Source organism: Symphalangus syndactylus, chromosome 15 (genome assembly GCF_028878055.3).
Source record: "Symphalangus syndactylus isolate Jambi chromosome 15, NHGRI_mSymSyn1-v2.1_pri, whole genome shotgun sequence".
NCBI classification, from domain to species: Eukaryota; Metazoa; Chordata; class Mammalia; order Primates; family Hylobatidae; genus Symphalangus; species Symphalangus syndactylus.
This window is the reverse complement of record NC_072437.2, coordinates 103,489,538-103,515,502: the sequence shown is the minus strand read 5'-3', so window position 1 is coordinate 103,515,502 and position 25,965 is coordinate 103,489,538. Positions and strand designations below refer to the sequence as shown.

Sequence of the window (25,965 nt, the reverse complement as noted above, 5' to 3'; positions counted from 1 at the left end):
GCTAGACGGACTTGGGGCGGAGCTCGAGGCGAGGCTGGGGCGGGGCTAGAGCAAAGCTGGGGGCGGGGCTGGGGGCGGGGCTGGGACGGACGCGCTCCAAAGTTGCTAAGGCAACCGCAGCGCAGAAAAGCTTAATTGGTGCTCCAGAAGCAGGAATTGTAACACTGCTTTATCATTAGTTTTCTTACGTCTTTCCAGCAAACCAATCCTGTTATGTCCTTTACATTTCTCATAGTTTCTCCTTCACGCTTTACTTTCCGATATTGATTTATAGCTATTGAATTTCAGTAAGTAAGAGAGCTATCAAGAACGAATTATCTATGCCAAGACTCCCCCTGGGGTTGGTGAGAAAAAATGAGATTTCTGCGTTTGAGGAACGTGGCGTCTATTTGGGAAGACACATGTATGAACAGGAGATTTCAGTAATTTGTTATATGGTCTAATTAAACCAGTGTGCTAAGTTGCTAATTATTGACCACATTTATTCAATTTAACAACCAACTTTGAACCCTTTCTATTTGCCCCGCACTAAGCTAAACTGGGGAATCCAAGGTGAGAAAGGCAGGTAGGCGTCAACTCTCTAGGATCTAACATCCTGTGTAGTAATGACGGAAGAAAATTGTCTTCTGAACTTTATTACAGATCTAAACCTCTGTGTCTGGAAAATATGCATCTGTCTCACAATGACTGAAATGCCCTTTTAAAATATTGGCATGAATAGACAAAGGAGGAAGCAGGTAGGAATTAAAATAATGGGGCAATCTAGTTGATCTTTAGAATATGCGTCAGATTCTTAAGAAGAGATATTTAAGAGAGGAACCAGGAAGGAACTGTAGTAGGGGATAATGGAGACCCAATTCATCTTTACAATAGCTTTGCAACCAGCTGATCTTCTGTGGTGACATTTCCCAGTGGAGAGAGTTCTGGTTCTGAGTGTAGGAAAATAAGACTCCAACATTCTCATGACAGCCATCCTCACTTTTTAAAATGATGGCCTCACCATATATGTAGATGAAGCCAAATGCTGATTGACAGATAGAGGGATCAACAGTTACAGCCTTAATAGCTGAAACTATTCAATTAGTGGGTGTGACTAAAACTTGTGAGAATAGTAATAAGGATAAAACTGTGATTGTGTCTACCTACTGTCAGCTAGCCAAATAATAATGAAAGAGATTAGTGTACATATTTACAGTCTATATTTATAAGACTACATATTATAGATGTTGAAACAAAATTTGCATCCTGCTATTTATAGTTTGGTTTCTGCTCATGAATCAAAACGTGGCAAAATCCTAAAGAGAAAAATGTATTTTAATCAGAAAGCTTTTATTGTATGTATAAAAAGTGGTGAAAACAGAATTCAGTCCCAGGCAGTGTGACTTTAGTACTCAGGTTCTGCTGCTTCACAAAATACATTTGTATAATATATCAAAATAACATCTCTTGAGATATTAAAAAGCAGCTGTTTCTAAATATTTAGAATTCTTTTTCACCTCAATCCCCAACTCTGCTTCTCATGTGTTTGTCTCCTCAGAGTCACGGCATGATTTCTAGAGCCTCCTGAGTTTTATTTTGCTTAGGACAAGACAGAAATTATAAATGGATTTATTTATAGTCATTTTTTCTTAACTTTGTGAAGGGATTTGCAATTGGAAAATTTTACAGCAAAACAAGGACCTTCTCTGGAGCAAATTTTTGGAGATAATTGGCAATGGAACATTTTAAGACAACAAACAGCATAAATGGCCTAATGCGTTTTGGAAAAGATCCAATTAGTATCATGTAGAGGCAGAAATGATTGTAGAAGTGCACAGTGTGACCGTATTAGACCTCATTAAATGTCAATGAAGCATACCAATATTCTATTTGCAAGTGCATATAAATTTCCCATTATTAGAAGAAAGCCAGAAGGAAATTAAATTTACATAAGGACTAAAAAGATTTGCTTCCATAGTCATAGAAATTCTTCTGACTAGTTATTTTTATAGCCAACTTTATTTTTTATATTCCTCCGGATGCCAAAAAAAAATTCTTTCATTTTCACCATAATTTGATTGTATTTACGATTATGACTAGAACTATCTGATAGTCATATAATCTTGAAACATCTGCACCTGAATAAATCTTAAGATATTCTATCCCAAATACTTTATATTACAGGGAACGAATTATAGACTGATCAATTAATAATTGACAGATATTTTAATAGTAGTTTAATTTGTTCATTTTTTTCTATTGCCTTTTCTCCCCTCAAAATCCACTAAAAGGCATTGATATCATTGAAGCAATGATGATAATAATGACTGAAAATTCATCAAGAATTATTTTTTGCTAGTATTAACCGCTTTGTACAAATCAATGACAAAATATAGACTTTAAACTTTGATGCCTTGGCTATAAGTTGTAATTTAGTGACAAAAAGCCTTATACAAAGAGGAGAGAGTGGATTTGGTTACAGAAGTACTTGGGAATATATAAATGCTGTGTTATTTTTCAGGGTAAGTACTAGAAGGTTAGAGAATGTTTACGTTCCTTTGAGTCAAAAAGAACAATGAAACCCAGGTGAGACTGCAGCCTGCCAAGTCCGGGCAAGCCCTTACAGAAGATATAGCTCTAAATGTGCTCAATTTGATTGTTACAGTTACATATTTTTCCCAAATATTTCCTAAAATTCAATGAGAAAAAGAAATGACTTCTCTACGAAGCTCATTGACTATAATGTTTCTAAGTCTGAGGCTTAATCACAAAACTTGGAATATTTTAACCACAGAATTTGTAAAATACCTTTATTACGAAATGGCATTTTGAACTGTGAAAAACAGGAATTTAACAGTCTGGTATAATTAAATTTTCTCTCTAAATGTTGTGTGAATTCTTCATTTAATGGAAACATTACTTTTAGAAAAACTAAAGTAGCCTCTGACAAATCCATTTCAACCACGAGTATTTTTTTCCACATTTACACATTTTTATCCTTCCACCAGCTAAATGAGGTAAATATTAATATTCTATTTTTACTTTCCTCTATTAACTCAAGGTTTTCTTATTGAAGTTGAGATTTTTAGATCCATTCATAGTTTCTCCCCACATGACTTCTTGCAGTTTTATGTAGAATACAGGCTTCAGAGGACTGTGACATCTGGTCCTTTGTCATTATCTCTCCATATTCTCAGTGATATTCGTATCCATTCCAAACATCTGAGACACATGACGTCTCATTTTTGTCTGGTGATATCACTCCTTTTTGTGTGCTGGCAAGATGACTTTAGGACTGTTTGTTGTCTCTGAGGGATGTAAGAAAAGTGCCCTCTTGTATCACCCTGTGGCTACAGGGAACCCAGAAGGGCTCAGACATCTTTGACTAAAGATAACATGCTTTTCTCCCTAGAATGGAGGGAACCTTGTTGTCTTCCTGGGCTTCAATGGGAGCAAGAACTGGGCATCTTTTCTCTGATTCTGAAATACCCTAGAGGCTGTTTCCCTAGGGATGAAGGAATAGGGCCATCTTTTGGGGAGACCTTACAGTGTCTATCATTTTCTTCTCCTCCTTTCTCCAGCCCAGAGTATTTTTTTAATAGACTTTATTTTTTAGAGCAGTTTTAGGTTCACAGCAAAATTAAGCAGATAAAGATACTCCCTACCCCTATATATTCATAGCCTCTCACATTTTCAACGTCCTCCAGCAGAGTGGTGTGTTTATTACAGATGATGAGCCCACACTGACACATCATTATCACCCAGAGCCCATGGTTCACATTAGGGTTAACTCTTGGTGTTGTACATTCTATGGGTTTTAACAAATATACCTTGACATGTATCTACCATTATAGTATCATGCAGAATAGTCCACTGCCCTAAAAATTCTGTGCTCCACCTATTCACCCTCCCTCCCGCTGAGCCCCTGACAACCACTGATCTTTTTGCTGTCTCTTTAGTTATGCCTTTTCCAGAATGTTGTAGAATCATACAGCATGTAGTCTTTTCATATTGGCGTCTTTCACTCGGTAATATGCATTTAGGCTCCTGCATGTTTTTTCATGCCTTGATCACTTATTTATTTTAAGTGCTGAATAACAGTCAATTGTCTAGATGAACCACAATTTATTGACCCATTTACGCACTAAGGTACATCTTTGCTGCTTCCAAGTTTAGGCAATTATGAATAAAACTACCACAGGGAAGTTATTCTATCTTTATTGGTGAGATGGGCTCAGGGATATTCCCATGCTTTCTATAAGGTATAATTTGAAACTATATGCAGTCAGGTTTTTTCCATTAGTTTTTGCTATATTCTTCACTGGTATAGGAAGAATAAAAACATTTGTGATTTGTAAGTGAACTTTGGCAAAACTTTGGCAAAAATAGTTGTCACTTCAGAAGTGTCCTGTAATTAATCCCCTGAAGAATGGCAACTTGTGCATTGAGGACGTGTGCTAGTTTGGGGATGAGGATGGTAGTGGAAGTTCTCATTTCTGTCTAAAGTTCTTAGAGTCTTAATTTATGGATTTATTTTCCCATCTACCTATGCAAGAGTTATTTTATAAGTAAAACATTTTGTAGCAGACATTAAATTCTCTGCTACAGAAGTAAATGGCATATAAATCCACGTAGTGAGTCTGTGAAACCTTCTCTCTTTTAAAGTTCTATTCTTAATAAAGTCAAATAATGATTAAGGATGTTTAAGATATAGAATTACACTGACATAAGAAAATAAAAATGGCAGTTAATTAAAAAAACAAAAAAGCAAATGTGAATAAACATGTTATTTAGAAAAGAAACCAGTTTATTTTAAAAATAAAATAAATTATGCTTATAAAAATAAGATGAAAAGAATGGTGACATAATCGATATAAATATAGAGTTAAAAAATAGAGGAGTGGAAAATATACTTTAAACTGAAGCATGTTGCCTCCAAATGATAATATAAAATAGTTACTGACTAAAAAAAGTCATTTCTACACTTACTGAAAAATTTTCACCTAAATTTTTTGCAAACTGAACTTAGTAGTCACATCAGGGTAAAACGTGTAATTTAAAGAGAATAACATTATATTCTTAGCTTCTTATTTTACTGTTCTGTAATATTTTGTGAATTGTTGTACAAGATTTGTATCTAAATAATATTTTACTTTTTTTTTAGTTTCCCTAATGGAATTATGCAATGCTCATTTTCCCTATAATGTTTTTTATTGTTATTTTTTGAGGAGGCATCTAGATCCCTACAATATTTAATTTTGTACGTTTTGCCCTAAGAATTAACAAGGTCATCTAGTAGTCATTGTTCTTTGAGGCACTTAGAAAGTATTAAAGCCAATGTGACAATGAATTATTTAAAAATTGCATCATAACTTGCCATATTATGAATTGGGATATATTCTAGATTACCATTTAAATATTAATATTATTTTCAACTTAATACTGCTGTTCTTAGGTACACAAAACATTTTTTATATTTCTTCATCATGACTAACCACAGTAGAAACAGCCATGATAACATGGCTGTTGGTTGTCTCTAAGGGATGTAAGAAATTCATATAGCATTTCGTTCTTTTTGAAGTGCTATTACATTCACTAACTTGCTTTTTTTCCTACAATAAAACATACAAAGCATTCAGGGTGGGTACTGTTATTTCTTTTAAAAGTCAGAAAATGAACAAAAGGGGATTATGTTTTGTAGGCCTAAAGTTTTACATATGGTTTGTGAGAGAATAATGAAGAAACACAGTTGCTGATGATTCTTTACAAAACTTACCTAATTTGATTGCATATGAGCTTATTTTTACTAGTATTTTTTACAATACAAATAGTTGAATTTATAAACTCATTCAGTGTGCTTCTCAATGAGTTCTTACTCAATTTTGATTTTGCAGCACTCAGAACAAATATCTGGCATATAGCAGGTACTAAAATAGTATTTATTGAATGAATTAATATTAGCTTAAAAATACTGTAGATTGGTAATGCTTTCCAATTGCAATAATGTTTTTACATTTCATTAACTGTAGTCATAAATGCTCTTAATGCAGTAGATCATATTTTTCGATTCTTGAATTGTTCTTGTTTTAAGGCTTATCTATTCAAAGGATAATACAATTCAGTCAATTCACTGTTACTGGTGAAAACAGAGGTTTGAAAAGGCTAATTAAAGATTCTTATCAAATATGGTTAAATAAAGAAGCCAATCAAATAAAAATATGTGAATATCCTCACATGTCCCTTCACCATTACTTTATGTGACATGTGACATTCTGAATCAGAGACCCTAAATTAGAAATCTCATTATTGACTCTTTCATATTGTATACGTCTTGGGGATGAAGGATTGCTTACTGACATCAGCCTTCCCTGTAGCGTCCATGGTGGTGGTGGCTTGCAAAGTGGAGGTTGTGAGCTGATGGCCAGTGGTCCTGGGAGTTTTTGGGTTGGGCTCTGTAGTGCAGCCAAGTGAATGTTATGCTTGGTAGAGATACAAATGATTCAGTAGCTTTTGTCCTGGTCATAATTTTATGTTTTCCGTTGGTCCCCTGCAGTCATTTCAGTTTACGTTCTTTGGTGTAAATGATGTGATTTTGGGATAGCAGTTTTGTTGCAATTCCGTTAGCCAAAAGAACCACATGAATACTTATATTGTTTAGTGGGCTTTAAAGTTGTAATTCAGAAAGTAAAGATTTTGAAGACCTAAATACTTATGTGATAACCTTACCCATGGCTTAAGGGTTATATCATGAAGGAGAATTGATAGAAAGATTTGGCTTGAAAGAACTCTTTTTAGATATTAACATGATCTGATCTAGATCATTCTAAAATTATTAATTGGTACAGAATTTAAATGTTTCCAGTAACAACTTGGAAATCTTACAAAGGGAATCAACTGTCTGCTGTGACTACATCCCTTGCAATTCTGGGTGCCTTTTTAACAGCTCTGTTTCCCTCAGTTTGGTTAATTCTATACAAAATCTCTAGCAATTCCTTTAAATTCTTCCTCTTTTTCCTGCATTCACAGCCATTTTTGTCTTGATTTCTGAAATGCTGAAATAGATTCTGTCCTACACAAGGTTTTACATTTTTTTCCTTAGTTGTTTAAAGGTGAACTTATGGTGATAAGTGAACGGGTCTCAAACTTGGAATTGGTAAGAATTTCTCCCCAAAGCTATCAGAGGATTAACAGAGATGTGGAACTTTTTTCCTCTTCTTCCTTAAACAATAAGTAGGAATATAATTTACTTCATTTATAGGAGAATAAAATGCTGGTTCTTATATGTGCTACTTATTTTGTAGTTACTAAATAAACTTTAATAATGAGGTTTCACTTTTACTGCCATTAAAAACTACCATTATCTCCTGAGAGATTTAGTATATCCTGGCCTTTTATTTAACAATTATTTTATTTATTATCTTTGGGCCTTTTAAAGTTTGGTGTTTATAAACACCAAACTTCTATAAATATTACAAGAAATATATGCCTTTCTAAGAAATATTTGCATAATTTAATGTTTCTCCTGCTCATTTCCAGGTCTCTTCAACTGGAATGTTCATGAGTATAATCATGCTGGCTTTTCATTTTACTTTTTTCTAGTGTTAATATTAAGTCAAAAACTTAACATATCTATTATATCTTTATCATAGCATAAAATTCAAACTGTTCTTAGAATACTAAAAAATTTCCTATGGGAAGCATAGTAAATAGTGTTTTGTTTATAACCAAGTAATGTTAGAGAAAAAAGTATTAGCTTAGATGCTAATTATTATAATGATCTAAGCTTACTACTGTTTTCCATCTTTTTGGAATATTTCTTAATCACCAAGTTATGTCTCAAGAGCTAATAGATACACCTTTCTATTTCTACTTGTCTTAATCATATTTTTTATTTGCTATGTTCTGTGATGTTTGGGTATCTTAAAAAGCTTGCTGGCCTTGGAAAGGCTTCTTCTCCCAGGGCTAGCCAATTCTGAGATGGCAAAAGGGCTCAGCTGGGAGAATGTCTTTCATATACAAACCAACCAATTTCCAGGAGTCTGTATCCCCAACCACATCCTTATCTACTCTCACACACCAAACCAACCCATTTTCCCTGCCCTGAAACAATCCTGGCACCAAGCAACTAGAGTCCCCACTCTAGCCCAAAGCACACCAGAGTTACTCAAACTAGTGAGCCCTGAACAGTCTGCCCTGCCCTGCCCCGCTCCCCACTTGCCTTCCTGTAGAAGTTCCAGTATAGGCTCTTGCCTAAGCTTTCCCCTAGGCTGGCTTCTGCCTCTGCTTCTGCCTCCTGTCTCAAACCTGGTGTTTTCCATGTGCCCAGCATTCCCCCTTGTCTTGGGAAATGTAATTAATAAAACTCTTCTTTCAATAACATCAGCTCCTCTGTGTCATCACTGTCACCACTATACATTAAAATCCTCAGGGTGCAATAATTGGGACGCTATTTGCTAAATGAGTAAACTTATATTGTTTTTAGTAAAGGAATAACATAAATGATTATATGGTAAGATTTTCAAAATGGATTTCTGGGTTAAGATTGTATAATGCTAGCAGTTTCTAATGCAGCCTCTCTAAATTTCCTCTTAAAATACTGATGAAGGCAATAAAAGCATTAGCAATGACTACATAGCAGTTCCACTGGACACCAGTTTAACAATCAACACCTTACACCCTACTTAAGACAGTTTCTTTGATGACAGAGCTGGTGGGACTGCAGCGATAAACACAAACTACTGCATGTGCATGCTGTACATCTAAACCAAGACACATAAAAAGAATCATTAGGATGGGTGCTTAGCTTACTCCTTTCACTCTCTCTTAGTTGGTTAAGAAATTAAGTTGGTCCTCTGCTCTTAGTTGGTCAAGATTTGTGCCAACTGGAAAAATGGGAATCTTCCCACTCTGCTGCAAAGGTACTGTGCTTTCCAAGGTGGGATTTTCTTTCTGATAACACAGAACCCACACATTTCCTCTCCCATCCCCAGCCTTAGGCTAGTCTCTCTTACATCTCTCTCCTTTCTGATTTGAAAGGTATTGACCTCTTTTTCTTACCTCTCTAAAATTGTTAGCCTGATCCTAGAATGGATTTAGACTTTCACAGGGGATATAGATTCATTGTTTCTGGGCAGATTTTGTTTTCAGTCCTGTAGTATAAACCACTCCTAGGGCAAAAGAGCAGAGTTTCTTATTTAACTTCTTAGGAAGTAGGGAAATTACAGGGGAAAAAAGAAAAAAACTTAAAAACAACCAATAACCTATCCTGCTCTAAACATAGAAGCATAATTAAAATTTGTAAATACTGGGACACATTTCCCACTTAAGAAAGTCTAACTGCCCAAGTCACCAGAGTCATTTGAATATCTTTTGATAGAAAATTATTGTTGGAAGGCTGTTATCAAGATCTTGGATTGTGGCCGGGTGCAGTGGCTCATGCTTGGAATCCCAGCACTTTGGGAGGCTGAGGCAGATGGATCACTTGAGGTCAGGATTTCAGGACCAGCCTGGCCAACATGGTGAAACCCCGTCTTTACTAAAAAAAAAATACAAAAATTAGCCAGGCATGGTGGCCATGCACCTGTAATCCCAGCTACTTGGGAGGCTGAGGCAGGAGAATTGCTTGAACCCGGAAGCTCTGCAGTGAGCTGAGATCGCTCCACTGCACTCCAGCCTGGGCAACAAAGCAAGACTCTGTCTCAGAGAAAAAATATATATATCTTAGATTGAGCATATGCTCAAAGCTTTGTTTTCCAACATGCCTATTAAATAACAAATTATATATATAAATATTTATATGTATATTTATACCTATTCATATATAAAAATATATGTGTAAATATACATATATTTATATTAAAATATGTGTAAATATATATGTTTATACACATATTTACTTACATGTATTTATATATCAATATATGTATATTTATGCACATGCATACACATATATTACATATATATTTTGAAATGTTTGCACGTTATTATATAATTTTTAAAATATGTTTACGTGTTTAAACATACAGACACATAAACACTATCCTGGAAAACAAGTAGTGCTGTCCTCAGAGTACAATTAAAATCTCAAAAAGTCTCTGAATGGGAGAAAGGATAAAAGCCTTGACAGAATCCATGGTTCAAAATGTGCCCATTGAAATACTGTTGTGAAAGGAGATGCTTTTTCCAAGGCTGGGGCGTGCAATCAGCATAAATGGAGTGGAGTCCTGGGGTAAGTGATAGAGTCAGTGGTGGGGGAACCACTAAAGGAGCATCAGGTAATAACACCTCCCTCTTCCTAAGGAGAGTTGAATATGGGCTGTTAGAATAAACTAGAGGTCATTGACTTAAGGACTAGGAATACCAAGCAATAATGTAGACACCCCATACTCAGAAGACCTGTTCTAGGTGCACCTAATCTGTTCCTCCCATCACGACCTGCAAATCCCTGGAGAAAGGCGGTAGTAAATAGATAAAGCACACACAAACAGCCAAAAAAAAAAAAAAAATCCTAATACATACAACCAAGAATCACCAAAGACCTAAAAGAGAGACATCAAATTCAGCAACCAAAGAAATGGAACTTGAATTTAAAAAATTTACGTTACTCACATGGTCTAGAATTCTCTTCTAGACCATAGGACTCCTAAGTTAGGTAAAAACAAATCTGGTTTGGAAAAATGATTAATGATTATTAATTCAGGACACAATCAAAATTGTAAGGAAGCAAGCTATCATGAGTGAAAGTCAATAGTACCAAGCAAACCTAGTTACCAAAGAATTTGAAAAGTTAGACTAAACAAACAAAAATCATTCTAACTCTAAATAAAAGAGCAATACATTTTGAAAAATAATAAATTCTGAAAATAAAAAGCATAGCAATTAAATTAAAACTTTAAATGACGAAAAGAAACACTTTAATAAAGTGAGTTGAAAAAGTAAGCTAGAACTTATATTTCTGAGTATAATGCATAACAGTTACCAGATCTACTCACCTGAATTGAACAACTGTAAAACTAGATAAAATATATGAAGCAACGACTTTCAGATATTGGGACATAGGAAAAATTGAGAGAAGAAAAACAAACCGGTGAGTTCTATAATTGCTGCAGCTGATAGCTTATAGGCCATAGCATGTGGAGAGGAACCTGAGCACAGCCCAGCAGTCTGAATGAGCTCAGAAGACAGAATCCCTAAGATCTGCATAAGTTCTTTCAGTGGGTACTGATCTGCACATGCCTGAGAGGAAATTCCTCAAGGCTGAGAGGTGGGAACTAGACAGCAGTAAGCCTGAGCAATGGCCAGCACTCACAGAGAGCTGGAAATTAATATGTGTGTTCCCAGCCACCAAGTGGAAAGACCTCCTAATACACAGGCCATCAGGTTGAATCTTCTGAAGGATTAGGCCTTAGTAGTTTTAAATTAACTATAGACTAACTAGTGTGCTTTACCCACGTCATCAAGTCTTAAGAGCAAAGTTCAAAAGGGACAAACTGATGCCAAGTTACTTAACTTGAAATGTCATGACAGCATCCAACAGTATCTCAAGAAAGTTCAGCACCCAAAATGTTCAGCATCCAGTAAAAACTTATTAGGAATTCAAGAAACAGGTGAAAAATCATTCAGTAAAAACAGAACAAAATGACAGAGATAATAGAAATGGCAGATGATGATCTTAAAAAGCTACTGAAATTATAAGTACAAGATAGAAGAAAACATGAACATGATGAGAAGAGAAATGGAATATATAAGAACCAAGTGAAATGTCTAGATGAAAACAATATCTAAAAAAACTTATTGGTTGTGATTAATTGATTACACATTGTAGAATATTTAGCAGTAAAACTATCCAGAATGAAGCCCCCCAAAAAGAACAGGACATCAATGACCTATGGGAAAATATCATTCATATATATATATACATATATATACACACACACATACACATATATATATATATAAAATCAATAGGGGAATATCAGAAACACATTTGAAGAAATGATGGCTGAAAAACTTCCTAATTTGATAAAAATTAGAAGTCCAGAAATCCAAGAAATTCAACCACCCAAGTAAAAGAAATAATTTTAAAAAAAAACTTCAACCAGGTACATAAAAATTAAATTGCTCAAAACCACTAATAAAGAAGAAGAATCTTAAAGGTAGTCAGACTGAAAAAAACCAGCAGATAGTATGTACAAAATAACAAGAAGAATGAAACAGCAGACTTCTTGTCGGAAAGCTTGCTGGTCAAAAAATAATTGAGTGGCAACTTTAATGTACTAGAAGAAAAAAAGTATCTAGAATTCTATACCAAGAAAAACTTGTGTTTCAAAAATAAAGTTAAAAAGTTTTGGCCGGGCGCGGTGGCTCACGCTTGTAATCCCAGCACTTTGGGAGGCCGAGGCGGGCGGATCACGAGGTCAGGAGATCGAGACCACGGTGAAACCCCGTCTCTACTAAAAAAAAAATACAAAAAATTAGCCGGATGTGGTGGCGGGCGCCTGTAGTCCCAGCTACTCGGGAGGCTGAGGCAGGAGAATGGTGGGAACCCGGGAGGTGGAGCTTGCAGTGAGCCGAGATCGCGCCACTGCACTCCAGCCTGGGCGACAGAGCGAGACTCTATCTCAAAAAAAAAAAAAAAAAAAAAAAAGTTTTTCAGAAAAAGAAGCTGGGAAAATTTATGGCCTATACTACTGCATTATAAGAAATATTAAAGGAGTTTATTAATATCAGATACCAGAATGAAATATGCCTCTACACATAGGAATAAAAAGTGCCAAACATAGTGGCTACATGTCTAAATGTAGAAGATAGGTTTGCCTAATTTTAAAAAACACTTAAAAGGTAATTTACTGTTTAAAGATTAAAAAAAAGTAATACAAATGTGTAGTGTTTATAATAGGCATAGAAACAAACCGTCTGACATCCATAGGACAGAAGACAGGTCAGAAATGGGAGTGTAAGATTGTACGGCTCTTTTAATGTGAGGGAATGATATAATATTTGAAATTACCTTGTGATAAGTAAAAGAGATACAACCTCTGTAGCAGTCACTAGAACATAAAGAATAATAGCTAATCAAAAATGGAGGAAAAATGTAATGTAAAAAATTCAATCAGTCCCAAAGGAGGCAGAAAAAGAACAAAAAAAGAACAGAAAGGATACATGGAAAGCCAGTAATACCGTGGTAGATGTAAGCCCAAATGTGTAGATACTTATATTGAACGTGAATGTTCTACACACATCAATAACAATGCAGAGATTAAGATAGGCCTCCACTTAGAATAAAATGGGAAAACATTAGATAAAGGTAGGGAAACCTGCTTAAGAGAGTATGTGTTTCTTCATGAAAGGAATTCATACGTAAGTCTATATACCTCTAACATAATGCCATTTAACTCATGAATATAGTTTAAGCTTTAATTCGGAAGGAATTTATACAAATGCTAGATAATGAGAAATCTGAAAATGTGGAAAGAGTGCAGTTGTTTTGTTTTGATTTTCAGCCTCATAATCTGTTAAGGTTTGGGTGATGATTATAATTTTAGATTTTGCCTGTAGCTAAGCAGGAGAAAAAAGACAGTTCATCTGTTCCATTATTGGGAAACTTTCCAGATATGTTGAATTCTCGAGGCCAGTCTCTTAACTGAAAATAGCTTCTAAAATTGGTATTTTATTTGGACTATTGAGCTTCTCTTGACCAGCTGCTTGGCAGCTAGTAGGTGATAGAGTCAAAGACTTTCCAAAAAGCTTTTTTTTTTTTTTTTTTGGTAGCAAAATAAACAAATTTAAACATTGGGTAAACAGGATAGTTAGACTGAATATAAATGACACAAAATGAATTTTAACTGATTTTACGTCCTAGGAGCTATGGAAGGATGGTCTAGCAGTCTGAGATTAGCAATGTAAGCCAAAACTATTAAAATTCTCTGGCTATGAATACATTGATTACTTTGCCTTCTAATATTTTCTTATTTGCATTTTTAACTTTTCATCTTTCCTGAATGTCACAAAATTATAATTCTAGATTTTCTTTTCTCAAAATGTTAATAAAATTTCTCTCCATTTTGGAATTTAAAAATAACTCCCAATGTTCAGAGAAATAAGACTACAATCATGATTTGTTCATAACCTTTAGTAAACTAACTTTAATTAGGAACTATCATATTGACCTTTTACATATTTTTAAGTATATTTGATATTCCCTGCCAGCCATTAAATAGGTACTGGTAATCACACATTAAAGAAGCTTGGTTTCTGCTATCATAGATAATATACATCAGTAGCTTCCATAGGCCAATGTAACTTACCATTGTCATAGGCAAATGAGTCTTTGCAGTTCTTAAAATGCTTTTGTTTGAGTCATTTTTTGACATGTAAATTTTACCAGAAGGTTACTGTTCTCAGACCAAACTTAAGGTCGGGGTGCTTATTCTTGCAGCCCAATTATGAGATGCAGATGAACTGAGGAGGAAGAGAGTTTTTATTTCTGTAACTGGTTACGGGGAGAAGGCCTGGAAATTATCGCCAGACCAACTCAAAATTAAAAGTTTCCCCGAGTTTATATACCTTCTAAGCTATATGTCTATGTGTAGGTATGCATTCATCTAAAAACATAAGTGATTAACTTCCTTTAATCTGTAACTAAGATCTGAGTCCTAAAGCCCTTTCTCTGGAGCCTCAGTAAATTCACTTAATCTAAATGGGTCCAGGTGCTGGGGTGATTACCCTTATCTTGTCTTCTGCTAAACCATGGAGGTTTGGGGAGTTTCTTCAGACCCCCAGTAAAACTTGTCTAATCCTAAACAGGTCCTGTCAAGAAGTCCTTCTTTATGTTGTCATGCTTTAAGGCCCAGGAAGGACCTGGGCAAAACTCTTGGTGGGCTTTTGTCACATTTCAGCCTTTGTAAAAGGGCACTGGCTCTATCAGCTTTTAATATTTAACTTCACCACCAAGTTAGTGCTGAAACAGTTGTTACGGAGGCCTGTGTTAGTGAGACCTGGCCTGCTACAATACCTTTATGCTTTTCATTTTAAGAAACTATATTATTCTTTTATTCATACTTGAGTTCATTAGAGCAAGATCATACTGAGTTAATTATCACAAGATTTTTGGATAAAACAACCTCTAAAAATATATGTGCTATTCAACTTTGGGTGAGCAAACAATTTTCTGCAACAAACATCCTAACACAATTATTTCCTGTAATAAATATTTTTAGTTGGCCGGGCGCGGTGGCTCACGCTTGTAATCCTAACACTTTGGGAGGCCGAGGCGGGCGGATGACGAGGTCAGGAGATGGAGACCAGGGTGAAACCCCGTCTCTACTAAAAATACAAAAAATTAGCTGGGCGTGGTGGCGGGTGCCTGTAGTCCCAGCTACTTGGAGAGGCTGAGGCAGGAGAATGGCCTGAACCCGGGAGGCGGAGCTTGCAGTGAGCTGAGATTGCGCCACTGCACTCCAGCCTGGGCGACAGAGCAAGACTCCGTCTCAAAAAAAAAAAAAAAAAAAGTAGTATTCAATTGTGTAAATATACATAATTTGTTTATTCTCCTGTTATGGAAATTTGGGTTACTTTTAGTTTATTTATAGCCTTATCAATAAGGCTGATATTAACATTTTTGTAGAAGTAATTTTGGTGACATATATTTTCTATATCCTGAATAAATGCTTTTTTTTTTTGAGACAGAGTCTCTCTGTGTTTAGTTACAAGTTTTAAGTGGCAATGCTTGGAATTTTTATTACAAACTATATTACAAGAAGCATTTTGGATTTCTTAGTAAGCAGACTTACACATGTGGGCTTCCAATATATATTCATATATGCATATTACATGTCTCTTTCTCTCTCTCTGTCTCTCTCTGTCTCTCTCTCTCTCTCTATATATATCTTCTTCTTCGCTAAGAAAAAAAGTTTAAAAATTAATTCTGTAAGCATGTCTCAGTTTTCATAGCATTGATTTAAAGAAGTCTCAAAATTAAATAGAGTTTTGAAAGCTAATTAATCAAGTGAAGTCAAGTTGCTGGAAGAGTATGTTTAAGTGCCTCTTTTTAAAATATTTCAGCTGTGAAGCTTTCCTTTCTGTATGAATTATTTGTATTCAATGCAAAATGATAACAATGAAAGAAGACATTTATACTATTAAAAAGATAACATTTATATTATTAAAAGCTTTCACTCAGGTGTTTATGGATACCTGACATGTAACCTTTTAATCTCCAAATTTGAGCAAACTGTTTGGAATAATAAAGTATGAAAAAGTAAATAGTCACACTTCATAAAACCTATGCCTGATTATATTTGGTCATATTATAAATGATATCATCAGTGTAGTTATTTCTTTTTTTGTTCTTCAAAAAGCTACAAGAAACTAGAAAACCTTCCAATGTTTTTAAGATGGCTTCTGTGGCTTTTCATGTGTCTCCTTGGCAATTTAATTAAAATGTTTCTGAAAAATTCAGATTACAAAAGGAAAAAATAAACATAACAGTGGGTGTTGATTATTCTTTACCTGAGAGTAATCATTGAGGATAAGATACAAAAATACAGATTTAACATAACATTTATGATAACTGATATGGAATGATGAACTTACCTTTTTTTCCAACTGCTAACAAGGCATAATGTGTATCTTCTAATAACACTATTTTTATTTTCTTAGTAAATGGGAAATTGTGGCTTACAGTTTCTGGCTTCAGTTTAATGCCTAGCTAAGACTGAACTAGAGAATATAGAGTCTATAAATTTCTTTTCCACACTTTAGTAAATAAGACTACAGTTTCCAGAGCCAGGCAACTAGTTTTCAAGTCCTGCCATTAGCACGAGGCTTTTACAACTTACTGGCAATTGCACAAAACCTGTCTAAGAATAATGTTTTTAAATGTTTGAATAAAGTACATAGATTACAAAAGGAATAAAGATATAGAATATTTCCACCACTCCAGAAACTTCCCTTGTGTTCTTTTCCAGGCAATTCATCGCACCTATGAGCAACCATTTACCTGATTTCTTTTACCATGACTTAGCTTTGTCTATTGTAAAGCTTCATATAATTGAAATAATACAGTAAACTATCTTTTGTATCTGGCTTTTATTCAGTGTGATGATTAATCTATCTTATTGCATTTTAGGAACATATTGCTGAGTAGTATTCCATTGTGTAAATATACATAATTTGTTTATTCTCCTGTTATGGAAATTTGGGTTACTTTTAGTTTATTTATAGCCTTATCAATAAGGCTGATATTAACATTTTTGTAGAAGTAATTTTGGTGACATATATTTTCTATATCCTGAATAAATGCTTTTTTTTTTTTTGAGACAGAGTCTGTCTGTGTCACCCATGCTAGAGTGCAATGGTGCCATCTTGGCTCACTGCAACCTCTGCTTCCCAGGTTCAAGTGATCCTCCCACCTCAGCCTCCCGAGTAGCTGGGATTTCAGGCATGTGCCACCATGCCTGGCTAACTTTTGCATTTTTAGCAGAGATGATGTTTCCTCATGTTGGCCAGGCTGGTCTCAAACTTCTGGCCTCAAGTGATCCGCCCGCCTTGGCCTCCCAAAGTGCTGGGATTACAGGTATGAGCCACTGTGCCCGTCCTGAATAAATTTTTAGTAGAGGAATTGCTGGGTACTTGTACATTTTACTTTAAAAGAAACTGCAACAGAGATTTCCAAAGTTGTGGTACTATTTTTCAGTCCCATCAGCAATGTCTGAAGTTCTAATTGTTCCCTTCCTTTGTAAACAATGTTGTCATTTAAAAAATAGCCATTCTACTGGTTGTGTAGTGGTAACTCATGGTGGTTTTAATTTGCATTTCCAGGATGACTTATAATATTGAGCACTTTTTTCATGTGCTTGTTGGTCAATTACATATCCACTTTTGGGAAATGTCTGTTCAAATATTTTGCCTATTTTCTTATTGCGTTATTTGTATTTTTATTATTGAGTTGTAAGAATTCCACAGATACATGTCTCACAAATATTTTCTCATATTTTTGGCTTGCTTATTCATTTTTTAAGGCTTTAAGAGCATATATCTTTTATTTTATAAAGCCCATTTTTTCTTTTCTTATGGTTAGTCCTTTTTTAAAATCTAGTATAAGAAATCTTTACATAGTCCAAGGTCACAAATATGCTCTCTTATATTTCCTCTTAGAAGCCTAATAGTTTTAGCTTTTACATTTTGGCCTATAATCAATCTCAGGGTCACTTTTGTGGGTGGTGTAAGGCTAGGGTTGAGGTTAATGTTTTTTTCAAAGAGGGATCTAATTGTTCTAGCACCATTTTTAAAAATACACAAAAAGAAAAAAAATCATTCTTTCCCCATTGTATTACGTTGGCAAATGGTCAAAGACCAATTTACTGTACATGTATAGTTCTACTTGTAGACTATCTTATTCGTTTTTGCTATATATATCCCTATGCCAGTGACACACTGTCTTGATTATTATAGCTTTACAGTAATTCCAAATATCAGGTGTTATAAGTACCGCAGCTTTCTTCTTTTTATTTTTCAATATTGTTTTGCCTATTCTAAATCTTGGCTGTGTCCATGTACATTTTAAAATCAACGTGGAAATTTCAACAAATATCCCACTGGCATTTTCAGTGGGATTGTGTAGTCTTTAGAGGGATGTAGGAGAAGAAATTGTATCTTAATACTGAGTTAGGTCAGGAATGGTGACTCACACCTTTAATCCCAGCATTTTGGGAGGCTGAGGCAGGAGGATCACTTGAGCCCAGGAGTTCGAGACCAGCCTGGGTGAGATGGGGAGGCCCTGTCTTTAGAAAAATTTTAAAAATTAGCCAGGTATGGTGGTGTGTGCCTGTAGTTCCAGTTATTTGGGAGGTTGAGGCAGGAGAATTCTTTTAGCCCAGGAATTTGAGGCTGCAGTGAGTTATGATGATGCCACTGCACTCTAGCTTGGGTGACAGAGTGATACCCTGTCTCAAAATAAATAAAGAAATAAATAATAATACTGAGCTTTCCAGTCCATGAACTTGGTACATTTATCCATGTATTATATTTAAATATTTTAGAGTTTCAGAATATTTTATGGTTTTTATTATGACGATCTTTCATCTTTTTGTTAAATTTATTTCTAAATATTTTGCTTTTGATATTTTATATTTTATTATTTAAATTTATTTTTCAATGGTTCGTTGCTAGGATATAAGAATATAATTGCTTTTCGTATATTGAGTCTGTATACCATGATTTAGCTGAATTTACATATTAGTTTTATGGGGTTTTTTTTGGTAGATTCTTTGGGATTTTTATATAAACACTATGTACTTGGGGAAAAATATAATTTTACTTCTTTATGATCTATGTGCCTTTTATTTCTTTGCTGTTATTTTTATTTCTTCCCTGAAATTGCTGAAATTCAATCTTTTTCTTTATTGTACTGAGACCTCCTATTTAATATTAAATAAAAGTGTCAGTGGTGGACCTTATCACCTTCTTCCCAATTTTCCAATATTCCACCATTGATTTTGATATTAATTATAGGAAAACATTCAATATTCCACCATTGATTTTGATATTAATTATAGGAAAACATTCAATATTCCACCATTGATTTTGATATTAATTATAGGAAAACATTCAATATTCCACCATTGATTTTGATATTAATTATAGGAAAACATTCAATATTCCACCATTGATTTTGATATTAATTATAGGAAAACATTCAATATTCCACCATTGATTTTGATATTAATTATACATATTTTGCAGATACATTTTATCAGATTGATAACATTCCCTTCTATTCTCATTTAAAAATTTCTAGTTTGCCGAGAGTGTTTTTTTCTGAATAGATGTTGATTTTAGTCAAATGTTTTTTCTTCCTCCATTGAACTGATTATATAATTTTTCATTTTAATTCTATAAACATAGTGAATTATATTAATTTTTAAATATTAAATCAGTATCTAATACACTTGGTCATGATATAACATTCATTTTGTGTTTTGCCGAATTCAATTTAGTAACATTTTCTAGAGGATAACTGTGTCTTTGTTCATAAAGTATATTGGTCAGTAACATCTCTTTCTTATAATGTTCCTGTTAGGTTTTGGTAGCAGGGTTATTCTGGCAACATAAAACAAGTTGAGAAGTGAGTATGAACATAAACATCGAGGTGATTTTGACAAAGCAGCACGTGTGTCATATTGGACATCTAATTCAATTTGATTTTGTGTTTTAATGGTTATATTGAATATCTCAATTTTCTGTGGTATATATACACAATGGAATACTATTCACCCATAAAAATAGTAAAATCATGTCTTTTGCAGCAACAGGCATTGGAGTTCATTCCATTGGAGTGAAACTCATTATCTAAGTGAAATAAGCCAGATACAGAAAGACAAGTATTCCATGTTTTCACTCATAGGTGAGTGCTTACAAAAGTGTACATGTGGACGTAGAGAATGGAATGATAGACACTGGAGACTCAGAAGGGTGGGAGGGGTGGGTGATGAGAATTACTTAATGCATACAATGTAATGGAGACCCTAAATCCCTGACTTGACCAACACATATGTAACAAAATTGCCCTCATACCCCATAAATTTATATAAACAATAGAGAAAGAAAATCCCAATTTTCAAAAGTATGTTAAGAAGATTGTTTTGTGTTAGGGAATGAAGACTTTTTTATAGTTAGAAAGTAATATGTTTTCTAATAAAAATATACTTGAAATCTATCTGAAACATGGTGATTTACCTAAAAGCATGCCTTGGATTGGCTTTTAATATGCAAGCCCTAATATGTAAGCTTTCTGAAAAGAATAATATTTGATTGATAAGAAGCTAGACAATGAGAGGATTTGATGACACAGGAGATCATGGACTTTGTTGCTGTGAACCCAGAACCCATCCCAGCGTACTTTCCATTCCAGCACCTGCACTACCAAGTAGATCAGGAGCTAGCATTTTAGGTTCCCTAATTCACATTGTCTTGTAGCAAATATATATCTAGGCCTTTTCTGATCCAAAATGGATATTTAAGAGCCTGGAAATAAATTCAGAATATTAATAATAAGGGATAAATAAATAGGGGATACGTAAAACTATATATATATATCTCTCTCAGAAGTGTAGACAGTATAGAAGCAAGCCAATTTGAATTTTTGAAGACAGCATAGTGAGATTCTGTATCACTTAACTATGGAAAATGTTTCTTTCTTCTTTACTGTACTCTGAATAAATCATACATGATTCATGAATAGGACCAGTATTTGAAGTTTTCAAAAACTGAGAAAAAAGGAATAAGAGAAATGATCATGTAATTTAATCATTTATATTCAATCTTTTTATTATTTTATTCATAAAAAAGACAATATTTGAACACCTGCTATGAGCCAGTTTCTGTGCTGTTATTTTTAAAACACACACACATACACAAACAGAAACAAAAACAAAATTCTATTTTAGGTTTCTGTGAAGGAAGCTCTTGAGCAAACTTACTACGTAGCATTTCTACATTCAGAATAGGATCCAGTAAAAGAGCTTTATAAGAGATAAGGGTGGACAGAACTATGAAGGTCTGATGTGGAAGCATATGTCCACAAGCTTTAATCACTTTATCATTATATAAAATGTAGGACTTTTATTAACTATTCAATTTAATATAATTGTATTTTATATAGTACAAACTTAAAAATATATATACATATAGTTTGTACTTTCAGATCATACACGAGAAAAAGTTAAACACCTGTTTGTAGCATTGTGCTGGGCACTGGAGTGAAAACTATGACATATGAAATAAAAATTTCTAGCGTTAAAACACTAGTTAAAGACTCAAAAAATACACATTGAACATACACTAGAACACGGCTCCTTAAATGATGTCCTAGTTGTCATAGTTTGATATTATAAAGTATCTCACAGCTTTTCCCTCTTCCTGAATTTTCTTTTTTCTTTTCTATTCACATTTACTTGTGAAATTGTTTCCATGAATCAGATTGAGACAGGTGATTGTCACTCTGAAAAGAGTTCTAGTACTTTCTATCAGAAGTTACCACCTCGAGATACAGCATTTCAAAACAACATAAATGTGAGGACATAGGTCTCTTTCTTTCTTGCACTTAAATTCTTTTTTCTTTCTATTCTCTATCCCCAGCCTTAAAATGTGCTCAGATCATTTTAGTTATTGAAATTGCTTTGTTCTTAGGAAAACAAAGAGTGTTCTTAAAAAAATCTCCGTAACATGCTGGCACTTGCTTTCCCCTTATAATTTCTTCTACTGCCCAAAGTCTTTAGAGTACTGTATATTTAATGCTTTCATTTTTCTACCTTCATTCATTCATTGACACGTGTGAATTTTGTTCCAGCCATTTTGTTGAAACTCTTCTCTTGAATTACAATGATCTATTTGATTTATGACTTCAGTAACAAGTGACAGAAATCATATTCACCCTGTAGAAAGTGGATTCAAAGGAAAAAAAGAAAAAAAGAAATAGAGATCAGGAAAGAAGGAAGAAAAGAGAAAGAAAGAAGGAGAGAGAGAGAGAAAGCCAGCCAGTTGCAAAACTGAAGAGTAGATTGGGATTAAAATGTATCCTCTCTCGGCCGGGTGCAGTGGCTCACGCCTGTAATCCCAGCACTTTGGGAGGCCGAGGTGGGCGGATCATGAGGTCAGGAGATCGAGACCATCCTGGCTAACACAGTGAAACCCCGCCTCTACTAAAAAAATACAAAAAATTAGCCAGGTGCGGTGGCGGGTGCCTGTAGTCCCAGCTACTCGGGAGGCTGAGGCAGGAAACTGGCCTGAACCCGGGAGACGCAGCTTGCAGTGAGCCGAGATAGCGCCACTGCACTCCGGCCTGGGCAAAACAGCGAGATTCTGTCTCAAAAAAAAAAAAAATTATTCTCTCTCACACAGTCTTTCTTCATGCTGTGGCAGAGTGTCTCCTAACATCACAATTTCCTTGCCACTTTCAAATAGAAGAGAATAAAAAACCATCATTCCTGATAGCTACTGCAATAATATGCAGTATACATGATTCAACTCAGGTTGTGTACTTGTTTCTGAATAAATCACTGTGGACAGGGTCACACCTTTAGGACTGAAATCCTAGATGAAGTAAATCCTCCTTTAACCACATGGACTGATCAGAATTATTGTAGAACGTGGGAGCTGTAGCTCACCAAAGAAGCCAATTTATAATGGTGGAAAATTTGATGTCTCATATTCCTAAGAGCCAAGCTAATAGCTTCCTCATAGCCTCACCTCCTATCTCTGTCCAATATTCACAGCATTGACCAAATTTACCTTTTCCGAAACATATTCTTGTTGTTTTCTGTGAGAAACTGATTTTTAGGGTTGTTACTGTCTCTTGACTGCTCCATTTTTTTCTTTTTCTAGGAGTTTTTCCTTGTATGCTCTATACATTTTTTTGACCTATATTTTTCTCTTTTTTTCTTTCTTTTTTTTGAGATGGAGTCTCTCTCTGTCCCCCAGGATGGAGTACAGTGGTGTGATCTCGGCAAATTCTACTGCTAGGGTTCAAGCGATCCTCCTGCCTCAGCCTCCATATTAGCTGGGATTACCGGCACTTGCCACAACTCCCGGCTAATTTTTGTAATTTTAGTAGAGATGGGGTTTCACCATGTTGGCCAGGCTGGTCTGAAACTCCTGACTTCAAGTGATCTGCCCGTCTTGGCCTCCCAAAGTGCTGGGATTACAGGCATGAGCCACCACACCAGGTCATTTGTCTCTTTATCTAATCCCAGCTACTCAGGAGGCTGAGGCAGGAGAACCACTTGAACCTGGGAGGTGGAGGTTGCAGTGAGCTGAGATGGCGCCACAGCACTCCAGCTTGGGCTACCGAGTGAGACTCCGTGTCAAAAATAAATAAATAAATAAATAAATAAATAAATAAATAAAAGATCTTATCTACCCCACATTTCTGTTATCAACTCAATGCAACTTCACTGGCAAATTTTTAGCACTTCTTTATTTACCAAGAGCTAGACCTCTTCATTTAAAAGTCTAGTAGGCTCTTCAAACCAAGAATGACTAAAGCAAAATTCAGCATCTTCCTCCTCTAATGTCTGTCTGTCTCCTCTCTGTTTTCTTATTTCATTGGGTAAAATTTCCTAACACTCAGTAAGAAATTTTCAAGCCATTTTAGGAATGTTCCTCCTTTATTTTGTAGGCATTAGCATTCACTTCCACATCTGGTACAGCGGAGAAAGATTAATTTTGCCTAGAAAAGATATATGAGTTTTGTCATAGAATAATAAATAGTTCTTAAAACATATGAAAGTCAAATATGACACACAGACTGGGAAGGTGAAAGATATTCTAAGAAAACTAATCAGCATGAATAAAGATGTTGAATTATTTGTTATGTTAAAAAAATCACTTTATATGACTGAGGCATAGGCTGAATGTGGTTGAGGAGACTTGCAGTTAATAATTACTCTCAGTTTTTGTTTTACTGAGAAAGTCTTCATGTCTTCTTCATTTCACTGATTTCTAGATGGTTGAATTGTATGGAATTCTAGATTGTTGGTCTTTTTCAACACTTTAAAAATTTTTAATACAATATTCTTTTGTAAAAAATAAACAGGGTTGGTTGGTTGGTTTGTTTTACAACTGAGCAACTAGCCTATGTTGCCCAGGCTAGTCTTGAACTCCTGGACTCAAGCGATCTTCCTGCCTCGGCCTTCCAAAGTGCTGAGATTAGAGGTGTGGGCTACCATGCCTGGCCAATTTTAACACTTTTAGTATTTCACTCCCTTCTTTTCCAGCTTCTCAGATCCCTTTTGTTCTTGAAATTGCTTTGTTGGTATGGTTTCTAAGGAGAAGTTGGTAGTAATTCTTATCCTGTTCTTCCACAGGTGAAGTATTTTTTCCTCTTTGGTTTCTTTCAATATTTTACGTTGCCTTTGGCTTTCTGCAGTTTAAATATGATATGTGTGGGTGTTGTTTTTAATTTGTTTTGTATTTATCCAGATTGCTGTTTTCTGAGTTTCTTAGACCTGTGGTTTGATGTCTGTCATTAATGTTGGAAAATTCATGGCCATCATTACTTCAAGTATTTTCACTGCTTTATGTTCTCTTTCTTCTTCTGGTATCCTGGTATTCCAATTACTTATCTGGTATACCTTTTGAAATAGTCCCACACATCTTTGATGATCTGGTTTTTGTTTTGGTTTTCATTATTTTTTCCCCTTCTTTGCATTTTGGCGTGGAAAGTTTCTATTGATCTGTCTTCAAGTTTATGAATTCTTTCCTCATCTGTGTTGAATCTACTGTGAAGCCCATCAAAACATTTGTTATATCTGTTACAGTGTTGTTTTTATTTTGGCTATTTCCTTTTTGCATTGTTTTGTTTGCTTGCTTTTTAGAGTTTCTATCTCTTTGCTTATTTTACCTGTCTGTTCTTACAGGTTGTCTGCTTTTTCTACTCTATTTCTTAACATATTAATCATAGTTATTTTACATTTTCTGTTTGAGAATTCCAATATCTGTGCTATATCTGAGTCTGGGTGTGATTTTTTTGTGTTTCTTTCTTTAGCTTGTGTTTTTTGTTGCCTTTTGACATGTCTTGTATTTTTTTTGTGGAATGCTGGATATGTGGTGTTGACTATTAAGAACTGAGATAAACAGGTCTTTTAGTGTGAGGATTTATGTTATTCTTGTTAAGAGTTGGTTGTTCATTTTTCATGTTTGCTGTAAATAGGTGCTGTAATGTGGCTGTAGTTGCCATAGGTTTCAAATTCCTCTGTTCTCCTTGTTTTTGTCTTCTATCCTGACTTTGGGCTTTCCTAAGCACTCCTTCTCAGAGAGAGTGTCTCATGCAGTTCTTTCAGCTGTTATCCACTGTTATTATACTGGATCCCTGGTGGCCTGGTCATAAGATGTGGGGAATAGAAGTAGTCTTAATCTTATAATCAAATATAAGTCTTTTATTGGGTCTGTTTGTCAGGGCCAACCAAACCCTGTGATGTTTATAAGTGT

At 34.9% G+C, this 25,965-nt stretch overlaps 1 long non-coding RNA gene across 1 annotated transcript in view; it reads left to right on the top strand.

Annotated features, from left to right (window-relative positions):
• The window catches only part of LOC129463951 (uncharacterized), a 291,839-nt gene that overhangs the window by 740 nt on the left and 265,134 nt on the right, over positions 1-25,965 (top strand). The window lies entirely within an intron of this gene.